This window comes from Lissotriton vulgaris, chromosome 2_1 (assembly GCF_964263255.1).
Source record: "Lissotriton vulgaris chromosome 2_1, aLisVul1.2, whole genome shotgun sequence".
Lineage (NCBI taxonomy): Eukaryota > Metazoa > Chordata > Amphibia > Caudata > Salamandridae > Lissotriton > Lissotriton vulgaris.
In genome coordinates this window covers 1,942,323,374-1,942,348,726 of record NC_141687.1, presented here as the reverse complement: position 1 = coordinate 1,942,348,726, position 25,353 = coordinate 1,942,323,374, and the positions used below count along the sequence as shown (strand labels likewise).

At 44.2% G+C, this 25,353-nt stretch overlaps 1 long non-coding RNA gene across 1 annotated transcript in view; it reads right to left on the bottom strand.

The window, feature by feature from the left end:
• The window catches only part of LOC147733525 (uncharacterized), a 368,362-nt gene extending 345,766 nt beyond the window's left edge, over nt 1-22,596 (bottom strand). Inside the window, exon 1 of the long non-coding RNA XR_015308733.1 lies at nt 22,486-22,596. This is a non-coding gene — a long non-coding RNA (uncharacterized LOC147733525). The remainder of the gene's footprint in view (nt 1-22,485) is intronic.
• Between the last annotated feature and the right edge of the window lie 2,757 nt (nt 22,597-25,353).

Here is a 25,353-nt window from a genome sequence, read left to right as displayed (position 1 = left end):
ACAACAGCCCTTGTTTTATAACAACCTGGAACTGTGGGAGAAACGACTTCTGAGGCCAGAAATCTGCTGAAATATCCAAAAGCGTGCCATCCAGAAATGGATGTTTGTTACAGCCTTTGCTGGATTTAAATGAATTGAAGAAGAATTATCATTCGCTTTGTATAAAATATATATCAAAATACTATCAAAAAGTAATATTTTGGTGTTCTCACTAAAAAAGCTTATGCTCCAAAAAATAAATTTCCTGGCCCTCTATTGGCGGCATTGTTATATGCCCCCCTTCGAGCCGCACACTTAGAAGCAAAGCTTTTTGGAAGTAATTATCGCACTGTGCCACCCAGTTTCTAACAACTCTCCTAGCTGACTGCCAAATATTTATCATAATTGCCACCGTTAACTTAAAATGAACAACATTGAACAAACAACCAAAGGGGCTAACAAAGGAATACAGGATATAATTAAACAGAACAGAATACTATTACTCAAACCATTTAATGAAAACAGAGATGGAAGAAAATGCTCCACTATTGTCTTTTAAAAATGTAGGTCCAGTGAAAAGGTGCAGAGCTTTTGGTGTTGCCAATATTTGCCTGTAAAGTATTGTTTTAAAAGAGTAAAACAAAAGACATTTCAAAATACTGGATGAAAGCCAAACACATATCTTATGGTATCTCAAAATCGAACGTTGAATTTATTTTTTCAATCTTTGTAAATGGCATGTTTTATTTTGCAAATATTGTTTTAATAAAATAACGCTGGCTAAGTGTCAGACTGTAAAGAGAAACGCTTGTCAAGGTCTAATTTATTTTGCACCGAATTCAGCCATTTGGACTTCTGCAGAAACCCAGTGAGCAGAATTATGGGCCACTAGAAGTGTCATAGTAAGTTCACATTCTTCCTCAGAGGGTAGCTGGGTGACTGCAGCTGGTGGTCCTTCCCCCAGTACCATAAAAACTTTTGTGTGCCAGAGCTAGTACTTTCATGTATATGTGGAATGCAGGAAATAATGCAAAAGCAACCCTTAAATTCTAGTTTTTGACAATACCACATCTAAAATATCCCTGTTGCTGTTCTTTTACAGACAGCCTGGGAGGGGCGTGGAGCAACACAGGAGAGGTGGGGGGGGGGGGAGACTTGAGAGAAGGAGGGAGCAGCATATGAGTGATAGCTATAAAAGAATTACACTCCTGGAGTGCTGAAAGAAAAAGAAAATGCAGTTCCATAAATGAGAGCAGTGAAAGAATACAAGTCAGCCAATCAAAATAATTGAAAAGAGGATATTCTCCATGGAAGGGACAAAAGTGGAAGAGGAAGGCAAACCATTGAGTAATTGACAAGCAAATGAGAGTGACAATGAAGCAAACCAACTGTAAGCAATGGGCAGACTCGAAGCCCACTGTAACTTCGCAATAGGTCTTTTTTGCAACTAGACAGCTTGTGCTGTCTGGCAAGTGAGACATAAATATATGTCACTTCCGGACTCATACATATTCAAATGGTATTATGTGAGCCTCCGAATTAACATTGTGACATGGTTGGATCACCACTTGCCAGCATATAGGGCACACATCTGTTCACAAACTTCAGCAATGCCCTCATTTACCTTTGACAGAGGGCAGACAAACAACTGAATGCCATGACTAAACTCCCTCATCTGGAAAGCACTGAAGGTCTGGATGATGCTATCCCCATCAAAGCCCGCTCAACCACTGCTTTTTTTTAAGGCCACATCAAGATGGTTTTGAAATGCAGGTATTTTCTGGTAGCCTAAAAGTGAGGTAAAATCAAATTACCTGCTGAGTATTATATGTTGGATATCAACATTGTTAAGATGCTGTTAGTATCAGGCAGGCAAGGTTCACTTTCACTATCAATACATTTGACTAATTATTTAAACTTTCTGTGGCATACATAGGTCTCGGTTAGAGGCTTTCCGAGTCACATCGTAGATTTCTCTTCCGGCCACCTTATTACAATGCAGGCGGTCGAAAATGAAACCGGCCGGTTATTCTGAATGGATCCCGACGGGCTCAAGGAGCCTGTTGACCAGTTGGAGGCCTCACCATAATCAGCATGTCCACCATTGGGATTACGATGTCAGTTTCAAGTACACACTCTGAATATTCCATCAGTAGTCTATCGTCAATGTTTATAACGCAATAATATCAGAAAGCGCTGGTGAGGGTTAGCGCTCTAGCACTCGCCAGTTCCGTGAGATAGATAACGTCATCACGCCGACGCTTCTGATTAGGCTTTATTTACTCCGTGACCGCCATACTGCCATTTGGCATCAAGAAGAGAGGGTGTAGGCGACTTTTATCCGTAATACAAGTAAGTACAAAAAGAAAAAAGTGCTAGTCGGTTGTTGACCAATACATATCTCTACCTAGAGAGGTCCCTAGTCGCCTCGATACTGCATTGTAGTGGCCATATTGAAGTCAGAAACACCACCTTAATTACTATTCTCGCTGTTTGTTTCTTTGCAGTCCACTACCTTAGCGCCTCATCGTTACTACCATTGAATATCCTCACCGTAAACGGAGGCAGATTTATTCCCGTAGTAACTCCACAACACTACGGATTTTCAAGAAAGTGAGTGGGCTTTATCTTACCTAAACCAGTCTCGTAGTTATCCTAAAACTACTGACAGCTAGGTTTTCCCCGTAAATTTATAATCTTTACCCTTGCAATTATTAATTTTGGTGTTATTATTTTTTACAGCTTTTTATTTTTACGTCACATCGTTTCTATAATTGAATATCCTCAAACCCAACGGGGACGAATTTACCCTTGCAAATTCCACTATAGTAGGCCAGTCAGTCAGTCAAATACTTTATTCGATTAATTAATATCATAAAAAGACATAGTACAATACAAACAATTAATTACACACAAAAAAACATCATAGACAAAGAAGTTCATTATGTCAATGTAAATATTAAAAAATATAAATGTATCTTAAAAATGTGATAAAAAGTTGCAGAAACTTTTGTCCTACAATAAAATCATGGAGTAAAAAAACGGACAATCTAATTCAGAAAATATCGGCAGGGATAGGTGTGACCTTGACAATCTTGTTCCTTATCCGAGAAGCAGCAACTAGAAAACTAGCAACATGGAATATTATTCGTGGGGTGCTTAATTGTTGTAAGTACAGAAGGGCTGGCCTAACCTGTATGAAACCCACCTCCCTCAGAATTGGGAACAAAAATGTCTTTCTACATTCTCGATAGTGTTCACAGAACATAATAAAGTGTAAGGTGTCCCTGGGTTGAGAAATCGTCACATTGACAAGGATCTGCTCGTTCTGGGGGGCACCAATTTTTAAAACAACCTAAGGAAAAAAGAATCAAATTAAAATGAAATCTTGTTAGAAGGTGCCGATGAAAGGGGCGATTCACTATGGTGAGGTAAGGTTTAGGGCCTAGGGAGCTAATTAGAGCATAATTAGTTCTGACTGTTGGTTTCATCAACTCTACCTCCTCCCGCTCTAGAGAGAGTAAGTTCATCGTAGCATTTTTGGTCAGTCCAATGTCCTTCCTCACTATGGAGTCTGGAGACGAAAAGAGTTCAGGACGTCCCAAATTGTGAAAACCCGATTTTATATAAGCCAACCAAGGAATGTTATTATACTTATCCAGCTTCAAACAGTCTAGCAGTATGATGTGGTTCAGGGTGATTTCTTGGTTTAACCAGGTTTTCAACCAACATATTAACAGGGCTATTTTAATTTGGTCAGTTACGTATCCTAGCCCCAACTCAGTGTGAATAGAGAAGGTTGGGGTAGACTGAGGAACAGTCAGTACTGATCTTAGGAATTTGTTCTCGATAACCTGGATTTTAACTTGGGGCAAATAGCCCCAAATCTGAGAACCATATGTGGCAACCGCTAGACATTTAGCTTTATAAACCTTAATAAGGGCTTCTATCGGCCTAGCCCCCAGCTTTTTTGAGAAACCTATAAGTGCAGATGCGGTTCTAGCAAAAGCTGTACTGCGGCTGTTTTTTTCAGGGCCCCAGTTACCACTTTCGTCGAAAAGAACTCCCAGATATGGGAATATGGGTACTATAGGAGGCATTTTTAACAAAGTGAGTGTATTTTATGTTATGTAAATCGGTATTTCAGACTATCAAGAACTATCGACAATTAGGTCCCCTTAGTGAGAATATAATTCCAACCTCTGTTTTATTTATCTCTGTATAGGCTTTCATGATATTTTTAATTCTACAATGGACATCATCACCTTTCCATAATTTAAGGTAATAAATAGCGTGACCACTATTCTAAGAGCAAGACAGTGTGATACACAGGTACCTTAATCGCATATTATTTTAATTCCTTATTTGTTCTAGATTCATTATAAATATAATTGAGATCGCTCAACGCTAACTACAATCATGCTGGGCAATACCTTCAAGGTAATTAATTCAACTTACAGCTAATAGGCAGTTCCCAAATTAAACTTGAATTCTAGACCTGAAAACTTTATATATATCTTTTTTAGATTTAAGAAGTATCAATATCCTGGGGCACCTAACTCTCCAAAAGGTGGCAACTGCAGTAATCAAGGCATACGATCCATAAAGTATCAGGTAATTTGCCTGTTATAAATAATAAACGAGTTGCTTGCGAGTTTTGAACCAAGTCACTATAACTATTTCAGACAGTGGGCGTTCTATATAATGGGCTCTGACGATACATAGCTAGTTAACCTTAATCTATCCCTCTATCTCCTAGTGCCAGTATCTCTTTATATCACATATTTCAAACTCTTTATCCTTCATTTTCTATGTAATTTCCATTATCTCTGTTCCGTTTAGGTTACTACACTTGTGAACCGCATATGTACCTTGGCATCATAACATGCCGTTATTTTAACCTCAATGCACTGTTGTCAAAAAATGCTAAAATGTACATTGTTGTTTTCTAGAAAATCGTGTGACTCTCCTGAAGAAGGCAACTGTTTGCCGAAACGCACGTAGAGACAAATTATGATTACTATTCATATACTGTTTAAATGATAAACTGTTTTCTTGACACATGTATATTGTTTTAATTCATGCAAAACCAATTGTATGATTGCCTATATATATTATTTATTTTTAACTAAATTAGGGGCCACTGAGTTCTAATTTGTGGCTACCTATTTTAACTATTCAATTGTATCTTTTAAGTATGAAACAATTTTGAATAAATAAATATTTTTAAATAACTTGCGATTTAGTCAGTGCATTGAGGTTCCAATAAAAGTTTTATTTGAGCTGGTTATCTAAGTACGCTCAGTATACTGTTGCCTAGGAAATTTCTCATTAAAAAAGTTTCCGACAGGGTTTCCATGTCGAGCTGTCCCGACATGGGGGCCTCCTTCTCCATGCAGCCTCCGGTTGGGGGCTGAGTGGGCACTGATGTAGACCCCCTGTTAATCCCTGCACTGTGTGGCAGACACCATGGGGTGTCTGCCACATGCTCCTGGGAATAACAGAAATTCTCATTACTCTATGGGAGCTTGCGGTACAGCCGGTTAATCCCTGCACTGTGTGGCTGGCACCATGAGGTGCTTGCCACATGGTTCAGGGATTAACAGACACTCTAATTTCTTAATGGGAGCTTGTACTATGGCCTGGTTATGGTTGCAGCACAAGCTCCTATAGAGAAATAGGAGTACACGACTGCACCATATGCAGTTGCATTGTAATAGCGGAGTAGGGGACAGCCGACCTGAGATTGGTCGGTCTCGAGACCACAACGGTGTCGGGCGGGCATTGCCCAACATTGTAATAAGGCCAATAGTGTTTTTCTTCATGTACATCCCAAGCCTTGTTTCATTAGATACAAAAGATTCAACAAGGAACCAATGTCTTTTCAAATATATCGAATTTACTATTTTGCAATTATAATATACTACCAAGAACCAGGATGCCCTCATTGAGTGTTGGGATTACAATGTCAGTTTCCGACAGGGTTTCCCTGTTGGGCTTTCCAACATGGAAGGCCTGTCGAAAAGTGACTTCTTCTCCCTGGGGCCTCCTGTTGGGGGCCGAGATGCACCAATGCTATCCCCTGTTAATCCCTGGAAAATGTGACAGGCATCATGAGGTGCCTGCCACACGGTTCAGGGATTAACAGAAACTCTAATTTCTCTATGGAAGCTTGTGCTATGGCTGGTTTACATCTGCAGTACAAGCTCTCATAGAGAAATGAGAGCATGTGACAGCAACATGTGCGGTCGCATTGTAAGAGCGGTGTAGGGAACGCCAACCGGAGATCGGTCAGTCCAGAGACCACACCGGTGGGACATCGTAATAAGGCCAATAGTGTTTTTCTTCATGTACATCCCAAGCCTTGTTTCATTAAATACAAAAGACTCTACAAGGAACCCATTTATTTTCAAATATATCGAATTTACTATTTTGCAATTATAATATGCTGCCAAAACCAGGGTGCCCTCATTGAGTGTTAGGAAGCTCTCATTTACAGAATGCTTATTAGTGCACCCCCATCCTTGACTCCTTGCCTGTGAAGGATGGGATTCATAAAGCAGTGCACCGGGCACTGTGCATATACCTGATAGGGATTCTTGACAGCGTAATCACACAGCTCTTTCAAAGGTATGCACCATGAATATTGACTCCTGAATATCGAGGGGACAGAATATTGAAGACAGAATATCGAGAAAAAAAATATCAACATAGGTACACATATATGTACCTACCTGTTACATATGTATTCAAGATACATAGATGTAGAGTTAGAAATAGAAAATCTATACTTCCCTATATGCACTACTTTTTGATATTTTCTCCCTCAATATTCATGTATGATGATTTTCGAGGGGGTCTATATTGAGTAGTAGAATCTCTTTCAACATATACCCATGTAGAGCATTTGTTAACACACCCACATGCTCTAGTACCGCCTGCTCTGGTACTTACATAAATATCTTAAAAAGATCTAAACCAAGATCATAGCACAAAAGGGTAGACCATGCCACCCCATTCTTACACCAGGCATCCTAATAGTAGGTGATGAACAAAAGCACCAACACAGTAAACCACAGTCGCTTGTGAGTGCTAGATTTAGTTCATGTAGATACCCCCTCAAAACCTATTGCTGTCCACGCCTTTTCCATGTGCCCTTCTGTTTGTACTTTGACGCTATTGTATAGCCTTCCCTCTGCCATCTTTCAAGGTACATTGCAGTCTATGGTTTTAGCTCACAGAGCAGCTCTTCAGAAGGAGCAGTCTTACATGAACTGTGACATCAAGCAGTGTTGTTCCTTCTTGTGTATATATATTTCTCTAGCCTTCTAGTTCTTCGACCATCAGTCAACAATTGTCGTGGAATTGTCTTCAATTCTCAGAACTCCTTGTGCCTTTCCTGCGATTGGGGAACTTGTGGATAATCCTTGAGTGCAGACCTTATCATGGTATATTTTGGAATATTTAACAATATGATATCTCAAACTCTGTTGCATAATAAAAACTCTCTTAAAAGAGTAAGTTTTAAAAGAACTTCTTCCCATGCATATCTTTGCCAATGTTTGTGATGAATATACTGCACATACAAGTAAACACAGACACAGAATTTCTAATTCTAAATAGCAGGTTTACACACATTGTAAATTCTTTGAGTTCATGATATTCCAAGCCATGATGCAGATTCAAACTCTGGAAAATGTCTTAGATAAAATGTAAAAATATTGTTTAGCTTCTCACGAATTTAACGTCATTAAATATATTTGAGTGTGTTGCTGTTAAACGTTTGCTTTCCTTTGCGTTTTAAATTTACTAAACCTCAAATCACAATCAAAACAAACAGTAATGATATATATTTTCTTGAGTGTTTATATCCCAAGGCGATGTTAAGATTTTTAATTAGAGTAATTGAATTTTAATCTCTAAATTGCCAAGTTCATATATTTACCCTTCTGTAATGTATAACTAACCTCTAACTACGCCAATACCCTAGTATTTTCGGAAGCAAGACAAAGAGTATAGTGTATCTGCAAAATGTATATGTTACATTAATAAATTATTTTACTACAAAAAAGTTCTTATCAAATTGTTTAAATTGGAGTCCCTTTCAATAGGTTAATTGATATTTATAAAATCTTCCTTCAATCCTCTAGAGATACACTGTTAATTGTGTAAAATAAACGAATCCATGGAACTCCTCTGATGGGAACTTGGTCTAAAAAGCGTTTTGTCTAAAAGTCAAAATTGCATCCCTAAGTAGAAGAAAAAAAATTACTAAATATCAGATATTTGAAGTCATGGGGATGCTTTGAGGAGTATATCTTTGGTTGCCATCTGCATATTTGCGATATTTGGCATTCTTTCCTTTGTGATCTTTATAGCACTTACATGTTTGACAGATATACCATGATAACTTTTCCACCCCTACCCATGGTACTATATCGGCCGTGGACAGACTTGGGGGTATATTCACAAGAACGTGTAGTAAACATCTCCAAAACATGTTAACACAACTTTACACATCTCAGCCTATCATGGGAAAATAACCCTGTCTCAACGTGGAATTCACAATGCGGCAGTATCATTCGATAGTCCGTCCAAAATGCTGCCAATGTCCGCGATACAACCACCGTGATTGAGATAAAAACACAACCCCCAATGCATAAAAAGACATGATGTGCCCAAAAGCGATAAGAAAACAGTGATAACCAGCGAGAGGCCAGCAATACTCATGCCTAATGCAGGAAAAAGCACAAGAACAGCATAGGGAAAATGCCACTAAAAAACAACATCAACTGCTGAGTACCACAGATGCACCCTGACCGACTGCAGAAGACAACATGAACCCCACAATCCCCACGGAGGAACACCCTGGAATACAGGGCCCGTGGAAGGCCAACGTGAAGAGGAAGAGGATGACTTGGTACAGTCACCAGGAAAACTCGATTATCACCACGGATGAGCCAGAACACCACCAACAACTGTACGTCACCTCCAACGTGTCATTGGCAACAAAGAGGCAAAGATGGCACACAATCTTGGACCATGTGAATGCTGTTGCATGGCAGAGGGGGACAATGGAAGAGCACAAGAGGCCCTGGACTGATGTGAATGGCAAAACCAAGCATCTTTGTTCTTCGGGTGTGGCTGTGTGCGGGGCTTTACACCAGCAGGAGGCATTTATTAAATACCTGATGCTACCGCAGCTTATCGCGTCATTTTTACTCACATTGCAGATCGGGCAGTTCCTTGTGAAAGTGGTGTTGTGGTTTTTTCATGTGTTTTTGCACAGGAACGCCTACTCTGCATCTCATTAGGGTTAGTTGGTGGTGTCCACTGTGGAGATACATTTTGGGGCGGTTATCGCGAGAATACTGGCGATGTCTGCAGCTTGCACCAGCTTGTGAATGGGGTGTTAAATCTATCTCCACTTCTGATGTGTTAAGGTGGGGGTAAATCCCAGGTAAGTCCTTCTGAATATCCCCCTCGATCTTATAAGACATTGATCTTATAAGGGTTCTTTATTTACTATTTTATTGGGAGTGTTCTCTTGTCTTGTGATTACACCAACCACAGCTGGTCAACACACTCTGGGGTGATGCTTGGCTCATTTGGATTCAGTGTATCTCAGCGCGCTGGGCAGCATAACCTCTTTGAACAATCAGCTGTACACAGCCATGTTCATTATGTTGTCTGAGATGTGCCTGATCTCTGGAAATTATTTTTCTACCTTAAAGCATGTGCTCCTCTGCAGAGCGTGGCAGCAGTGAGGAGTGGATGTGTTTTGTAAAGTGATAGTAAATTGTGTTTTCTGTTTGCAATCATACATGGCAAGGCCTGTCATAAAGCACCTTTATTCTTATAGTAAGGTGCAAAATTACGCCCAAGAATTATGTAGGACCTATGCTGGTTCCTGTATCAATGTGAGTGAGTGGGATCTGACTTTGGGTAGATAATCAGTCAGTTTGACCTTACCTTTTGCTGATTAAGTGTAGGGAGGTGGATGTTTACAATTAAAAGCATGGTTTATCCCATATATGCATTCAGTGTTTCCTGAGGACGTGTGTGAATGCTTCCACGTTGATCCTCGCTAACAGCGCAGGCCAACCTCACACACATTCTACCCCACTAGCAGTGCACATCTTTTAAAGCTGGGCCTGTAAAAACAGCAGCCAGCATAAGCCACAGACTGCATATGTGGAGTTCTAATCCACAGCATTCAATGTGTTGTCGCTTATATGGTATGTTTGTATGTTATGCTGTTTTATCCAATTATTTTCGGTTCCATACCGTGATATGTCAAGTCAATCACAACAATACTCACTGTGTAGGACTGCCCTAGAGCCACACCATGCAGGCAAGTTGACTACATGAAAAGCCTGAAATCCATATATATGTAAATAGAATAGTGTAGTGGTCCATTGTTCTCATCCTTTCTTCAAAGGGTTAGAAACTCCTTTGAGTTGTGCATACTATTGTGCTGGTATCAATGTTGATGCAAATTAAATTAACTTTTTTTTCTCCAATTTAATGCACCTGATCTGAAATTACAATCCTCAGATTTAAAGGGATCCTGTGTTTGCTTTCAAGCACAGTAGTGAGCCTGCATACACAACCTCCCTCCTATTCATATAAGCGTAATATTAAGGAGCAGAAAGATGCTGTCAGAATCTGACAAACAATGGTCCTAGACCTATATTTAAAAAAACAATATTCATCACATTCACAGTAATGAGTCCGAAAAGCAATTTCATGAGCATGAATAATAATTAGCTCGCAGTAATCAATACATTTTAAAACTAAAGAAGTGCAAAAACTAAATTATACTTCACCGAGAATGTATTTTTTTATCATAAGGTGAACAGTTGATTATTCACTGTATCAAATGGAGGAGAGGTAGGAAAGGTAGGTTACTCCAACTGGAACGTGCAAAAAGGGGGTGCTCTGGTGTTTGAGAGGTAAAATAGAATTTCAGAGTAGTGAAAAAAGAAAAAAATGTAAAACATTAAAATGCTAGACTGGTTATACATCTCAATCTTTCCTGGCCTGGGCACGTAAAAATAGTCAAAACTTTTTTAGTACAATTCATAAATACAGATGTATGTATCTTTGGGTGGCACCTTAGAATAGAGCTTGTGACCCGATACTTGGGGGGCGTTGACGTTTCAACCCAACTAAGGGCTACGAGGGTGATTTGTGGCTTGAGCCTTGCGGGTCTTCTTCAGGACTGCATGGGCAACCTAAGTAGGCGTGATGGTCGTGTCAAACACCCGCAGGGTTATGCAGGACGTGTATTCCTCACATATGGTTAAATCATAGTGGGCATTTCCTTCCGTTAGTGAAGGTCGTTATATCCCAAAGCAATCGATGCAGATGGCTTAATACGGCAAAGTCTTCATCCGTGTCTATAATATCCAAAGCAATTAATGCAGAAGGGCTTATTTCGACAAAGCAGGCATCTGTGTTCCGACCACGTTGGCTGTAAACTGCAGTTTCCGGGCCAACGCAGGCAGAACACGAATTGCCTTGGATATTATAGACCGTCACTAACGGAAGGAGTCGCCTGGACGACTTAACCAATTGTGAGTATTTCACAGTACGGACGCCGGATCTGCCGTATTAAGCCATCTGCATCGATTTGTTTGGGATATAACGATGGAAGGACATGCCCACTATGATTTAACCATATGTGAGGAATCCACGTCCCGCATAACCTTGCGGTTGTATGACACGATCATCACGCCTACTTAGGTTGCCCACACAGCCCTGAAGAAGGCCTGCAAAGCCAAGGCCACGAATCACCCTCGTAGCCCTAAGTTGGGTCGAAATGTCAACGCCCCCACAAGTAGCCTGGATCACGAGCTCTATTCTAACATGCCACCCAAAGATACATATATTTGTATTTATGAACTGGACTAAAAAAGTATTTACTATTTTTACGTGGCCAAGCCAGGAAAGATTGGGATGTATAACCAGTCTAGCATTTGAATGTTTTTAAATGTTTCTCTTTTTTCACTACTCTGAAATTCTATTTCACCTCTCAAACACCAAAGCACCCACTTTGTGCACGTTCCAATTGGAGCAACCTACCTTTCCTACCTCTCCTCCATTTGATAGAGTAAATAATCAATTGTTCACCTTATGATAGTAAAATAAATTGTCGGTGAGGTATAATTTGGTTGTTGCACTTCTTTAGTTCTAAAATGTATTGATTAATGCGAGCTAATTATTATTCATGCTCATGAAATTGCTTTTCGGACTCAGTACTGTGAATTTGATATATATAGTTTTTTTAAAACATAGGTCTAGGACCATTGTTTTTTGTATCACATTGAACCCTACCAGGATTGGGTAACCCCATTTTTGTAGTGTCAGAAACCGACGGCAGTTTCCTGTTCACAGGTGAGATAACGGAGGTAAGTATTGTCACTTACAAAGAGGAATTCAGAGACTTTGTGTGATGATGGGGCGGGATCAATTAAAAAATAAACAATGGTGCCTTCCTATAAGGAAGTGAGATATTAACAGCAGAGGGTCCAATTCTATGAGTAAGTGTAGCTTACTCTTGCAGTGCTGCTGAAAACCAAGCGTAAACCAGTAGTACAAGAGTGCATTGTAGGGACATCCTTATGAATGGGACCCTGTGCCTTTATCTCGCTTCCTATTATTTAAATAAATGTTACTTCTTCATACTTCCCCCATGGCCCCTTTTTTGGTGTATGGCAATACTTCTCTTTCTTGGCATGGGCATATCAGGGCGTGAGGGTAGCCAGGGCAGATTCCAGAGGGGGTAAGAAGTGAAGATAGATTGTGAACACGTAGGCTTGGATGGTATAACTGAAGCCAGATACCTGCCAAAGCCCGAGTGGAGTGTATGATGAGCGAGCAAAGAATGTTGGCTGAACTGCATGCTTCAGCAGAAGATGGGTGAAAGATTCTGTGTACATTTGTTTTCCTTTTTTTTTTAAGTGTAGTTGCCCACATTTATTTAAGCCTCTTCTGCCGCCATATATTGTGGTTGCCCAAACACCAAAGATGCTTAGGCTTGATTCTACCTCATGCCTCTTCCTTCCACCACCCTTCTCTCAATGTCTCTTTTGTGGATCACACAATGCAATGTCCCAGGTTTGACGAATACCTTAATAGTTCTTATTTTGCACGACCCTATGCTGCTTTGCCTGGAGCTGGCCACTTGTCCAGTCATGCCCTCGAGCACCCATGTACACATACATGCGGGACTGACGTGTGTCGTTTACGCATACTTTTATCATTTTGCTCACGTCCCTTTGGAGCCCTCTCAGCGACTAGTTCACTCCAGCTCGGTGCTGCACCTACCCTTACCCGGATTAAGGGTTTATCATCATGTCCTGCAAGGGACCCCTGGTGTTATTCCTTTTAGTCGCTGGTTTTCGGACTTGAATCTAATTCCAGACACAAGTTCTATCCCCCTTACCCTTCCACTGTCCATGCTCACCGTTTTTATGCTTTTTATATTTTTTTTGTTTTCCTGATGTAGCGAATGCACCTATTTATCTACTGCATCTGTGATACCTTCGGGTCTAGCTAGCGATATATAAAATCCTACAAATAAAACTAAATACATGTTATACTGTACTATACTCTGCTTATGTAACTATATACTAATGCACCTCTGATTCCTCCATAATTTCTAAAGTGGTGAGATAATTTTACCATATGGAAAAAAAAAGTGTGACTGGTTAGTCTAATGTTTATTTACAACAACAAAAACACTGCTTGCCACTGTTTGTTTCTTTTTCAAAAAAATAAAAATACTTAGTGATTTTGCTCCAGGTACGACTGATCAAGAAGCCTGCACCCCTGAGTATGAGGCGGTAGATATGCGTGGCCTCCGGTCGCCCTTTTGTCTTTGTATTTGGGGTGCATGAGGGTTCACATCCTCCCTCGAGCTCGCCCAGTGCCTCTGTTCCAGAATCCGTCTGGGTGTTTGCGATTCCTTTTGTGTGGATAAATAGTCAGGGAGGAATCAAAGTCAAAGCAGAGCGGGCTGATCGACACTTCAGATGGGCACACAGCCCCCATGCATCATAACGTCACAGGCTCAGACACCAGCCACTACAGACGAACCGCCCGCCGTGCCAGCACGCGCTCTCTCTCGCACACAATCGCGCGGTAATGCTGCTGGGGAATAAACGCTGCTGCTTACTACGACGGCCGACACGGCCTCCCTCAATTGTAGATATTAAAATGCCTCCCTTCCCTGGGCGAGACAATGCACTATTGTGTGGCCGCGTGTGAGACTCGTGGCCCGGCGCGAGGGCCTTCACTGGCTGCCGAAAAGGTCTTCAGGGGTGCACTGCCCCGCCTCCCACGCTGCGCCCCGTGCCAAATGCAGTTAATTCCATTGCTACTTGCCAAGACGTGGACTATATTTTTGTGTAAGCAAAATATGGGGCAGATTTACAAGCCCCTTGCGCCACTTTTGCGTCACTTTTCCCATGTTAAAAATGACGCAAGAGACTTGTAAATCTGCCCCCTCTAGTATATCTTCTAAAATGTGTTCATAGTTCGAGTGAACCGAGATACCGTGTTTTCCGTGGGCAGTAACCGAAAAGTAGACTTCGCTGCGGTGACTTGTACTCGTTGGAACACGGGGTGTCACAGGGCCCACTCTTAGGAAACAGGGCCAAGCACGTGAGCTCATTTACCTCGAAAGAACTTTTGTCACAGGTGCGTACGGAACCTGCTCCAAAGATAACGAATGCTTCCCGGAGATCAGGTTACACTTTTTCTATAATCATGGACGTGTGCCGACTAATACTAACGCAAACTGAAGGGAACAAGGACCCCCTCCTTCCTTCTGTGGCTATGCATGAAATATACGGAGCCCAGCCCAATAAATCACCGGCACCCAGTGCTTTAAGTGGGCCGGGTCCTGCGGTGCACACCGGCAGTTCTAAAACGTAAGTGCTGAGACGCGTCCCTATTGGGAGCTCCATTTTTGCACTCACCGTCTGTGTGAAGAAAAAATCTTACCTCTGCAGCAGTAACACCCTGACCCTTCACTGACTGCCTTTGATATAACTTCACACAGAGACTCACTACAGTACTTCCACAGTCTCATCATGTCAGAACCGAAGCATTTTCAATATGATATACAACAAAGACATAGTTGTTTCTTTATCTTATGCAACTAACAACCTTTGCCAAAGCCAATAGTTCCGGCTTGTTGTAGGTATAATGCCACTTGCATTATATATCTGGAATGACAAAAGCAGCAAAATACCATTCAGGCGGCACACACGAAGAACAGATTTTTAGCATTCGTGTTTTTAAAATACATCCTTAATTACACCGGCCACGCCCCTTTGCGAAACACCCCCGTTTTTTCATCCCACTTAAAGCCCTGCCGACGCCCATAATATAACGCTTGCAGAGCGTTCTTCGCGTTTTTCCTTTGTTTAGAAACAAATCTTTGTTACACTTGATCAACTGCAATGAATACCTAAAAGGTATTGTTTTTTGCATACATAATAATCCACATTTGTAAAGCGTGAACAATCACCTGTTTCACCTAGACGCTGGAGGCCGGTGGGAACATTTAGCAAACTGCCCTGATTCACATGATGCTGGGCTAACCTGCCGCCGAAGCCGGGAATCGAACCGTAATCCCCAGATTCCAGAGTTAGTAGCCCAGGCCGCAGCGCCACACCTCATCTCTCCACATTTTCCTTCGTTGTCTACTATATGAGAAAAATGCACTCGCTCGGTAGAAGCCTGGATGCAGATTTTATACAAGGTACCAATGACACATTGGCCATTCACTTGGGTTGGAAATGTTTCGTTGTGGGGAATGGTCGGGCGAAGGTCGTATAAAACGTGCTGCTCGGTGATGGAGCCCCCGGTGCAGCCGGCTGTCCGGGGCGCTGTCCGGCAAGACGGTGCTGAACGTGAATTCCTTCCAAGTAACAGGGCTGGGGATCAAAGAACATCACGCACTTTGTTTCCGTGGGTTCAGTAGGCAAGTTTGAATTCCTCAGTTTAGAAGAGATATTAAATCTACGGGTGCCGCTATGAGAACCCTCTGGTTATCACACCTCGGCCCGGGTAACACTCCGGCCCTCTCGGTTATCTATCACTGAGTATCACAAGAGTGATGGGGAGCTCAGAAACCGAACTGCTGAATGGTCCCTCAGCACGGCCAAGGTGAGGCACATGTTGTAAAAATACGCAAAGATACAAGTGTGCAGATCTACAAGCCCATTGCGCCACTTTTGCGCCAGTTTAACATGGGAAAAGTGACGCAAAAAGTGGCGCAAGGGGCTTGTAAATCTGCCCCAAAGAGTTTTAGGGTGGCGAGGTGCTTTCATGCCTATCTAGCCTCCTTTTCATGGGAGCGACGATGCGTGCGTGCTACACTTGTCACGCTGTGAGCTGTGGTCCTGAGGCGGGGGCATGAAGTATGTGCCATTAGGGGTGGGCGAGCTAGCACATTGAGAGAGATAAGCCACAGTCGAGCCATTGGTCTGGCTTGGCTTTAGAGACGGTGCACGAACCGAGCCAAGAACATGTTTCAAATGCAAATCATGCAACACACATTATTTAAACAAAGGATTTGGCTTGTGGGAGTGTGTCACATTAGTACAATAGATTATATTAGAGCATTGAGGAGCAAATATTGGAAGTGAGTTTATAAAAATTAATTTAGGGGCAACCCCCTTCTGCCCTGAAGATATGAAATGAGCAAACCATGAGAGGCGAGCCAGGTGTCATGTGCTCAATATGTTTTGCCTAGGGTGCTATTAGAAATGATGCAACATTTTAGTCCACTAAACCACATAAAGAAAGTATTTTGTACAGCGCACAACCCAAATTGATGTATTTTACATAAATATCTAGGATCGAGGGAGGATGACAGGATTGATCACACACTTTCCTGGTTTCAATCTGTGTACCTTAACCCCTAGATGGGTATCTGTTGTATTCTTATATGATGATGTCACTTGTAGAATTATGGCATGTCATGTGGAATGCGTTTATGTCAGCACTACTTGCAGTTGAAGGTTAACTGACTGTGTTTCCTGCCTCCTGTGGATGTTAAGCTGTCTCCCTTCTGGATTAAATCTACTTGCTACAAATCTACGTCTGGGCCCGTTATTACAGTATCCATTCCCAGTTTTACATCAGCGGTTAGTGACGCCTGTTTAATTCTTTGAGGAGCTGAACCAGTGCACTCACAAAAAATGCACAGTATTACATATTAAATCCAGTTGACAAAAGTAGCCATTCTGGATAAACTGACCTAAGGTAAGGGAAGGCCGCTTCCTTTTAATGACGTCACCAGCTTCTCCTGTCACAATGAGAAGGACTTCATGAGAGGCTCAACACTGCAGCACAGACAACTAATGACATGTTTAGCAAAAGGAATGACGCTGGGGATCCCGTACCGCGACACCTCTTCCTGTCGATAAGAGTGAGACACAGTGGCAGAGCTCTCACTTTGGTGGCTCGTCCACCCCTCCTGTGGCATCTTGGCACTCTGATAATGTGTACGGGGGCACGGAGCTTGTAGCTGGAGGCACGGAGCGACCCCTCAACAGAATCCCAGTGTGAACTGTAATCTGCTTCAGGGCACGCAGCACGATGCCCGCAGAGTAACACCATAAACTGGGGCGGTGGGGGTGGCAAGAGCACAATGCACACGGAGTGGCTCTTGAAAGTCGTATGATACTGGGGGCACGGGGCTTTGGGGTGTGGCATGAGCATGCCACACACGGAGGGACACAGCAGCCTGTGATGAGAGGCTGGAGACGTGGAACGCGCTGCATAAAAAAGCCACCCCATGTGTTGTGTCTGCGGCATAGAGCACATTGCACAGGAAGTCCCACTGTGTGCTGGGACCTGGTGCGCGTGCATACTGAGGTGGGGCATAAGGCCCACTGCATGGAGTCACACGGTATTCTGACAGCTGATAGTGGGAGCACACTGCACAGAATCACACAGTGAGTTGGGGGCGTAGGCACAGAACATGCAGCACACAGAGGTGCGCGGTGGGCAGGGGAATGGAGCACACTTCACACAGTCGCACACGTGAGTCAAGACTGAGAATGGGACATGGAACATGCTAAACAAATGGTCATACAATGAGCTGGGAGGGTGGGATATGCCACACAGATGTGGGACTGGCGGCATGGGACATGCTGCACAGTGGCACGGCGGCACTGTGAGCTGAGTCGGGGCCACTGCGCACGCTTCACAAAGCCAGGTTGTGAGCTGGGGTGGGGTGTGGAGCACGGAGTCACGAGTGGGGTGGGGAATACGGCGCAGAGTCTCACTGCGGATTGTGAGCAAGCCCTATGGGATTGTACAGGCTTCACAGGGAGACTGTGAGCTGGGGTGTGGCATGGAGCCCACTACATAGAATCACACTTTGACCTCGGGTGGTGGCACAGAATTGGTAACACACAGAGTATTGATATGGACTTGGCATGCAGGGCTGTGGCATGGTGCACACTGCCCAGTCACCCGCGGACCGTCGGCTGGCACAGGGCACGCTGCGGGGCTCCACGCCGCGATCTAGGGTTGGTGGTACATAGTAACAGTGTGAGCTGAGCTGTGACGGTGGGGGTTGCACGTGACACCTAGAGTCCCACGTGGAGTTTCACCTGAGACTGGAGGCACTGAGCTGCTGCACACTCAGGCACACTGTGAGCTCGAGGCCTGGTGGATGGACTGTGCTGCACAGTGTCATTGTGGGGACGGTGAGCTGGCGATGGAGGGCTCGACACACTCGGAACATGGACCGCGTACTCGGTTCATGCTGTTTTATTTCCATGTGTCGCCACCTCTACGGAGGCGTGAGGACTGAGCCTGTGCAGCATGGATGTGGGTCCATACCAGGAAATGGACTCCACCACATCTGTTATTGTATAGGGGGCCACATACACCACATGTTATTGTATTGGGGCCACATACAACACATCTGTCATTGTGTAGGGTGTCACATACACCGCATCTTTCATTTTGTTGGGGGCCACATACACCACCTGTCATAGTGTAGGGGGCCACATACTCCACATCTGTCATTGTGTAGGGTGCCACATACACCACTTCTGTCATTGTGTCGGGGGCCACAAACACCACATCTGTCATTGTGTTGTGGGCCACATACACCACATCTGTCATTGTATAGGGGGCCACATACACCACATCTGTCATTGTGTAGGGTGCCACATACACCACATCTGTCATTGTGAAGGGTGCCACATACACCACGTCATTGTGTAGGGGGCCACATACACCACATCTGTCATTGTGTTGGGAGCCACATACACCACGTCATTGTGTAGGGGGCCACATACACCACATCTGTCATTATGTAGGGGGCCACAAACACCACATCTGTCATTGTGTAGGGTGCCCTATACACCACATCTGTCATTGTATAGGGGGCCACATACTCTACACCTGTCATAGTGTATGGTGCCACATACACCACATCTGTCATTATGTAGGGTGCCACATACACCACATCTGTCATTGTGTTGGGGCCACATACACCACATCTGTCATTGTATAGGTGCCACATACACCACATCTGTCATTGTGTTGGGGGCCACGTACACCACATCTGTCATTGTGTAGGGTGCCACATACATCGCATCTGTCATTGTGTTGGGGCCACATACACCACATCTGTCATTGTATAGGTGCCACATACACCACATCTGTCATTGTGTTGGGGGCCACGTACACCACATATATCATTGTATATGGGGCCACATACACCTCATCTGTCTTTTTATAGGGTGTCACACACACCACATCTGTCATTGTGTTGGGGGCACATACACCACCTCTGTCATTTATTAGGGGGGCCACATACACCACATCTGTCCTTGTATAAAGTGCCAGATTCAAAACATCTGTCATTGTGTAGGGTGCCACATACACCACATCTGTCATTGTGAAGGGTGCCACATACACCTCATCTGCCATTGTGTAGGGGGCACATACACCACATCTGTCATTGCATAGGGTGCCTCATACACCACATCTGTCATTGTATAGGGTGCCTCATACACCACATCTGTTATTGTATAGGGGGCCATACACCACATCTGTCATTGTGTAGGGTGCCACATACACCACATCTGTCATTGTGAAGGGTGCCACATACACCTCATCTGCCATTGTGTAGGGGGCACATACACCACATCTGTCATTGTATAGGGTGCCTCATACACCGCATCTGTCATTGTATAGGGGGCCACATACACCACATCTGTCATTGTATAGGGGGCCACAAACACCACATCTGTCATTGTATAGGGTGCCTCATACACCACATCTGTCATTGTATAGAGGGCCACATACACCACATCTGTCATTGTATAGGGGGCCACCTACACCACATCTGTCGTTTTAAAGAGACCCGAGTAATAACGAACGACTTTCTGTAGCACTTGCGTTGTTCTCTCTGGAACTCAACTTTAACCCATCTTTGAGTACCCAGTGACCATGTAATATGCATCTGTTTTATACAGGTGAATTCTAAATGACGAGAACATTATTGCCGACGAGCTTCGGGTACAACACACTTCATGCTATTGAGAAGGTGGGTTTTACATACAGCAGGTATGATTCCACAGAAGGCACTGCGCAACAAATATAGTATGACACATTAGATATCACCTTTGATCTTGTATTGTGTTAGCAAACATACATCATCATTTAACGCATTAGCTATCTTATGGGGCATTTGACATTACACTGTCTGGCTCTTTAGAACCCCTGTTGGAAGATATCTGTGATAACAAAGGGGTACCCCGATAGAACACTGGACACTAAGATCCTACATATGTGAATGTATAGTGTTACACAATAACGCACTTTTATTCATGGACTTCGGACTCGGCCCCTCTGTGGCCCCACTGATGGTTACTACAAAACTTACGTGATTCTAAAGTCAATGATGTACACACCCGCCGCTCTCAATGGAGGGTAATTAAAGAGTCCCCGGGAGAGCTCGGCTACGTGGCCACATTACACCCCGGTTATGGGTAATTCACCGCAGGGACCCGCGCAGTACCTCATCCGTGACAGTCTGAGGTGTGAACACGTGAAAAGCCCTAGCAGCTCTTCCGAGACCGAAGAGGCCTGGGCGGCCGCTGGTTTGCGAGTGCCTCTCGACGTGGGCTGGCGCTCCCCGCCGCTCGGTCCCAGAGCCCCGGGAGATGTCGTGGGGGGAGGGAGGGACTCCTTCAGAACTCTCCTCAGAGTGGACGGATCTTCAAGCGGCTCTGCGAGGGACTCCCGGGACCAGGTCCTTCGGAACGGAGACCACTTCAGAGCAGCTACACAATACCACAGCGTCATTTGGGGAGGCTCGCTGCAATCATATCTGTTTGGGCTACAGGGTGATTAGCCCACAATTCAATTTGAGAAGAAAAAACACTTGTAATATAAATTCAAGAGAATGGGAGAGCGGGAGGCCTGGGAGAAAGGGACTGCTCACAATTATATTACAGTCACATAACTCAATCAGAGCTCCCAGAATCGAATTATTAGCATTCAACAAGTGGGGCAGAGGGGTAATTGGCTTCTTGGAGGGGCTGGCCACGCTCTGATTAATAGTTCTCTTTGCAAACATCAGGCATTGGGAATCTGTTTAAAAGCAAATTGGATTTTAAAAAAATCTATGTCAACATTAAAAGATGGCATTGTTGAATGCAGACTCGAAACCTAGCAACATGAAAGAAGGGGGTGTCGGTAGCGTCTTAATAAAGAATGAAACATATTTTTGTGTCCTTCCAGAGAGTGAGAAGAACGCGTTTTATGGAAAAACATCAAACAAGCTCAGAATGAAAAAAAAAGTTAATAAACAATTGTTATTCACATTTTTTGTTTACTTTGCCCGTCAAAGTAACGCTAGAGAAATAAGACCTATGTGTTTTATATTGCATTTTCGCGCTTACTGGTGTGCTTAGTTGTACGTCTGTGGCGTTGGTGTGTGTGTGTGTGTGTGTGTGCAGAGGGGGTGTCGTGATTCCTGCCATCACTGACTGGATCCACGACCCCTGTACTTAAGGGTGTCAGCCTGTGAGTTCCGCGATGGCCCATATTTAGGATCTGTCATCATTCATTCAGCGACAATTGCCCCTCTTAATTAAAATGTACCACTATGTCCGTTATCTGTCTGCGCTCATTGTGACTACAGAGGATTTCCTAAACTCTGCACGACGTTGGTAATGCGGGTATGATAAAAAGCGCGTGGCGACCACTACTCTCTGTCATAGACGCAGCACCCTGTAATCAGGTTCCGATGGAACGGAGTGGGAGGTGGTCGCCCACCCTTTAGAATTTGTACTAGTATTTCGAGCACACTCTAACCTTTCTAAAGCTTCTACATGAGTTATTTAGAGGTGGGACTTAACAAACTTTACTTCTGGTCATGAAAAACAATGTAAAACTAGCCGAACCACCCCCCTCCCCACCCTCTCGCCCCCAAGAAATGGCAGCCAGCCCTACCTTACTCTTGCTTGGTTGGGGAGTGGGGGCTGTTTAGCCGAGGTGCCGCCAGAGTTCTTCTTTCCAGGAACTGGCATATTTGGGCATGTGGAGTGCTGGCACGGGTTCAGCTGGCAGCCGCCCTGGACAAAACCCAGCTCGGTTAGCAGGCTTCACGAGGTTAAGCTGCAGCTCGGCATCGGTTCAGCTCCGGGGCTGGGGTGAAGTGACAGCTCCCCATCTTTATATCGGGGGCAGAGACAATAGCTAGGGCTAGTGTTCTAGCCGGAGGCTGTCTCTTTAAAGCCCCGGCCCACAGGTGGCCTGTCACATTCATGGACATCCATGACGTCACCTGAAAGGAGCACACACGAATAATATTTCTTCAAAACAAAAGTCCCCGAGCGACCATGGCAACAGATTGGAAATGTCAGTGCACATGCACGGTGGTGCTGCTAAGTAGGCGCCCCACCCCCGGCGCCCCTCCCGCGGGCGCCTTACAGGGAGGGGCAGTCAGACCTCTCATCTGTCCTCCTGGTGCGCAGACTGCCTCCTCCTACCAGAGAGGCGGCGTTCACTGCACACTGCACACCTGTGAGGTGCCCAGAGTGCGCGCGCTGTCAGCGCCCCCGCGCCGCCGGTTAGCTGCCTAGCCTTTCTTTCTGTGTCGATGCACATGAGTTGTGGTGTTGTGTTGTTAAGCAGCGTGGCTTCTGCCTTCCATGAAAGAGGGCAAGGCGGCAGAGCACGCAGCCTTACCCACTGACTCCTACCGCCGGATGGGTTGGTGCTTGGCAACACCACTGCACTCAGCGCTGGCATCTGCCCTCACTTGCGTGTGTGTGGTGGGGTGGGGGAGGGGGAGTAGAGGTATTGGGCGGATAATGGTACGAGTCTGATTTACGAACCACTCCCTGGACTACGGGCGTCTCGTTCATTTCGTACAAATGTTTTGTCTTCTCCCTCTCACATTCACTTTGTTCTCCACTCTTCCTTCACATCCCGTCAACGTTTGATTCACCCAGCTTCATATACACAATTTCTTCACTCCACCCTTCCCCTCCCCACCCTCTCTGTCCCTCACGCTCTGCACCCTTCATCGTCTGCCTGCTGAACGCCCCACTCTCATCAGATGCCTTTTATCTCGCTTTGTGAGTCCTTCGTCCATTCTGTACACTTCCGCACTTCCTTCACACTACACATATATTTTCCTGCTCCACCCCCCGCACCCACACAAGCTTCTGTTTGCCCAGATGATCACTGACACATTTGACGCCTTCATTCTCTCTGTATTTTGCCGCATGCACATTCTCTTCTAAATGTTTTGCATTTTAACTAGTCCCAGGGGGTGGAGCAATACGACATTACGTCACCACTCGGTGTACTCGGTAAGGCCTGGTAATAGAAATTTAAATGAATGGATGAAAACCACCTGTCTCCCCAGTGGTAGTGGGGCCACGACCGCAGGCGCAGCACGGGCCAAGAAGCCAAGGCTGGACTCCAAACATGTACCTGATATAAGAAGACGTCAGAGAGTGCAAAGAGAGGATACACAGAGCACGGAGGCGGCAGAGTACAGAACTAGGCCAAGCAGGCGAGGGGAGTCCTAAGCTACCTAGAACAAGGATTTGCAAGCCAGAACAAAGTGGTGTGAGGGAGTGCAAAGGGAGACCGGATAAAGGAAGGGGTTGAGGGAATTTAACAAGGGGGTTGCAACCCAGAGACAGGGCTATATAATATCAGAAGCAGCCCGGCTGCACAGAGAGGGCTTGGTACAATTTGGGACAAGACAGCACACGGGGACACTGCTACTCAATTCAAAGAGTATACGTGCACGCGCGTGCACTTCTGTGCAAAGATAGCAAACAATGTAGCTATCACCGTTAGGTAAAGCACCAAAAGGCTACCGAATCAAAAGGGATTACAAATAGAGGTGGGAGTGCCGCTGAAAACTCGAGCCAGAGTCTGAAGCCTGGCTCTGTTTCAGCACCCCACCCCTTACTCGCCCCCCCCCAAAACCCCCCTGTTGGAACATAGGCTATACCGAGCCGAGCTTTCATGTGGCTTCTGGCTTTCTGTGAAAGGAGAGACAAATAGATGCACATTTAGTGGTTGATTGATTCTAAATGAAACCAGAAACCCTGTTTTAATCACGGCTTCCTTGTTTAAGCAAATTGTGTGATCTTTTGCAAATATTTTATTTTACCGATTGTCCTTTGAATTCATTATCATGTATGAACGCGCCTCAAATACGTGTGTTCTATATACAAGCTGCACACAAAACTATTGTGTTTAATTGAACGGACCATACTGTTGCTCGACGTGAAAGAATCTGGGCCACATGAATGATTCATGTGACATCCTGCAGTTCACTAATGACCCCTCACCAGATTGGGGGTGAGGACAGACTGGCTCTAAGTTCATGCTAAAAAACTGTCACTTTTAATAATTACTTCCCAGTGCAGTGTTATAATGTGGAATATTAATGTCAAAGCTTCCAAATGTTAAATAAACATGTTTTTTTTAAATTCTGAAGAGACGTCATCATATTTTAAGTGCTATTTGTTGCACGATTTACATGGCAGGCATTTTCAGAGCTCTTGTGCAAGGACTCAATGATTCAAACAGAAAGAATCTGGCAGTCAGGGCACTCTTCAAGATTTTAAGTAGGACTGGTGTTTGGGGGTATCAACCTCAACCCAACAACTATTTCAATAATTACACCCAAAATATCTTATTTACTTCATAAAAAAAGGAGAAAGGAAAGCATGTATCTCAGAACACTCGTAGCAACACATACCATTAACATTAAAATATGTGTACCACCCAAAAATGTTTGTTGGAAAGATAAAGTACCTCACATGTGCACCACAATAGGAGCTACTGGCA